We start from the raw sequence: 3,218 nt of genomic DNA, 5'->3' as shown, positions 1-3,218 counted from the left end.
TATTCACTTTGATACTAAATTTGAGATGCTTGCCTCCTAAAAGTTCAAATGAGCTGCAGTAAGAATAAGAATATAAATGTCCATGTGTACCATATACTAAAAATTAAAATCCTAAAAACGGCAGAATGAAAATACTTTATGTTAATTGGAAGATTAAAGATGAGAAGCAATAACTATTGGTGATGGTATATTTTAATCTGTTAAATCTCTGAAGTTGTATTAAATTGCTAACCAAATTGAGGTCGAGGTAGACTCTAATATTGCTCCTTTCATGTGTCAGGCCTCTCACTTTAACCTGTATGCATTTTTCCCTAATTATATATACATGATTCAATTTAAAACATGTTATGATAGAAAAATTAAAGGATCACTCAAATGGGTTTTTTTTTACAAAATTCTTAATTCTTAGCTTAAAAAAGGTACTTATAAAAATGTATATAATAATTCAATGTTCTTCCTGGGAATCATAAATATATTTGTTTTTCCTTCAACTGTAGGAAAAAAAGAAAAGTGGAGAAACTGCAAATATTATAACAGTTGTGTGATGAAGACACTGGGACATAACTAGTAGAATAACAACATTTTGCTTTGGTGTCTGTCTACTTCTCCTCTTTGAAGTTTACACATAAGCTCTGATTCATATGAAATTTCCTACTAAAGCAGACTTAGATTCTATTAAACACAAATCTATTTCCATTTTAAATCACATACAAGTGCTATGTGATCAGAGGGATGGGAAACACTAGGTAAGGCCTGATGGGTGGTAACTTCTTCAAGACTAGGTAATGGAATCACCTGTTCAACCTCTGGAACATTGAAGTCAATGAAAATGTAATCCAGACATCCCTGAAAGCCACCAATGTAATTTGTGTAAGCAGGTTCACCACAAGCACTTTTCAGTTTGAAAAAAAATGGGTAAGGGACATGTTTCACCGTTCCTCTTCTCCACTGACAACAAAATGATACATTCCTGTTGATGGGGTACTATTAAATTCTCCACAAAACATCACTGGTATGCCAGGATGCAGATCCCACGAGACATCTCTAATGTGAGCCAAGACTACTGCCATTTGAATGAGAGAAATGTTCCTACCTTTTGGATGCCAGCAGAGATGGGTATTAGCAACACATATCCTTTTAGAAGAGTCCTTTTTAGACTGAAGAACAGAAACCTGGAGGACAGAGGATCTCTGGAGCACCCTCTCCTGTGCAGACAGGTACAAAACTAGTTTCTCCAGCAGTTCTTTGTGAAGTGTGTTGGATTCCGGGGCTTCATGGAAAGAAATGTCATGCTGGCTAAGGAGAGTGAATTTGGTCTTTCAATAGAAAGTTAGCCAGGCCTTCCTGGTGCTTGATTCTTAAACACGCCCTCCAGCCCAAAGGCCTCGAGGGCCGAGGGCCAATAGCCAGCACCAAGCCCTCTGTAAACGCATGATCAATCTCTTGCAAACAGATGAGGTCAGCGTTGTAGCCTGTGAGCTCCTACTGGATAAGGTTCTGGCGGTAGTCAAGCTCCAGGGCATAAGGGGCACACACAGTACGAGTACAGGAAGCTCCTTGAAAACTCATTCTGGGCATAAGTGTCTGCCAGGACGTTGTAGGAGGCCGTGCGGATGAGAGAGTCGTTTGTCACCTTCTTGGTGTAGAGATGCCAGGCCTAGCCTCCACGGACGCACACTTTTCAACTCCCGGCTTGGCCCGAAGAGCTGCTCATTGCCTGGGATGCAAGGAAGCTTGAGTCCGGAGCCCGATGTAGGCATTGGACAGCTTGTAGACACGCTCCTTCAAACCGGTCTCCGTCCAACTAGGAGAAGGTGAAGAGGGAGACAGTGACGAAGCCCCCCCCCGCCCCCCAGGCTCTGCCGCTCCTTGTACCAGAGGAGGAGGGAGCTGGCGGGATCCCCAAATTTCGAGGCTGAGCTTGGGGCCCACAGGGAAGCCGGCCATGATGAAGCGTGGCAATTGCGGCTCGTGAAGGCCGACCGGTTGCGCTCCACCTTGTACTTGACATCGCCGATCTGCAGCACGGCGCGGTCCACGTGGAGCACTTCTTCAGCCACTGCGAGCTCCTCCCAGTATTACAGCTTCACCACCGGCTCGAAGGCCGCAGCCGGCTCTGTCCCAGGCCCCCCGCACAGGCCACTCCGCCACTTGCATTTGGCCGGTTCTTCCTGCTCTTCTTGGCGGTGGCCGCCTTAGCGTGGCCTTTGAGGGCATTGGTTGCAATCCGCCTGAGGGCCCGACCTAGCGGCTCGCTTTAGTCGCGCTGCATGTTCTTGTGGCTGCCGTGGGCCGGCGCGAACGACATGCTTAGCTTAGGCTCCGAGGGCACACATCTCACTACGGCGCGCTCCACGGCGCGCCCGCCGCCGGCTCAGTAGCCGCCTCAGCCCGAGCGTGCGGCTCCACCGCCCTGCGGACCCCACGAAGCCCGGCGCGGGAGCCTGGGAGCCTCCGCATGAACCTGGTGGCCCAGCGGCCGCCCAGCGTCAGATCTGAGTAAATTTATATCTATAAAATAAATTCATACCCAAAAAAAATTCTCCCAAAGATTGTACTGGTGAGCTCTATCAATCATTTTAAAAAGAAATACTGCCTATATTACACAGTCTTTCAGAAATTGGAGGATACAAAGCACTCTGCAACTCATTTTAAGATACAAGAATAATCTTGACAATAAAACCTGTTACGGATATTATAAGAAAAAATTATAGACCAATATACTCATGAACATATATGCAAAAATCCCCCATAAAATTACTAACATATAATATCCATTGATGCATGTATAAGGATGAGTACCAAGTGGAGTTTACCCCAGGAATGTAAAGTTGGTTTAACATTCAAAAATCAAGGAATGCACTCCACTTATTTATAGAGTCAAAGAGAAAAAAACTTATTATTATTTCAATAGATGTACGAAAATACCTGACAAAAGTCAACACTCATTCATGAATGAAGGGGGGGGTAAAGAGAAGGGGGAATGAACCATGAGAGACTGTCGACTCTGGGAAACAAACTGAGGGCTTCAGAGGGGAGGGGGGTGGGGGATTGGGATAGGCCGGTGATGGGTAGTAAGGAGGGCACGTATTGCATGGTGCACTGGGTGTTATACGCAACTAATGAATCATGGAACATTACATCAAAAACTAGGGATGTACTGTATGGTAAATGACATAACATAATAAAAAATTATTATAAAAAAAGGAAAATCAAGG

At 45.0% G+C, this 3,218-nt stretch overlaps 1 pseudogene; it reads right to left on the bottom strand.

The window, feature by feature from the left end:
* Nucleotides 1-687: 687 nt before the first annotated feature.
* On the bottom strand, nucleotides 688-2,460 carry LOC100470708 (annotated as a pseudogene).
* Nucleotides 2,461-3,218: the final 758 nt, after the last annotated feature.

Source organism: Ailuropoda melanoleuca, chromosome X (genome assembly GCF_002007445.2).
Source record: "Ailuropoda melanoleuca isolate Jingjing chromosome X, ASM200744v2, whole genome shotgun sequence".
Lineage (NCBI taxonomy): Eukaryota > Metazoa > Chordata > Mammalia > Carnivora > Ursidae > Ailuropoda > Ailuropoda melanoleuca.
This window is presented reverse-complemented; position numbering and strand designations above follow the sequence as displayed.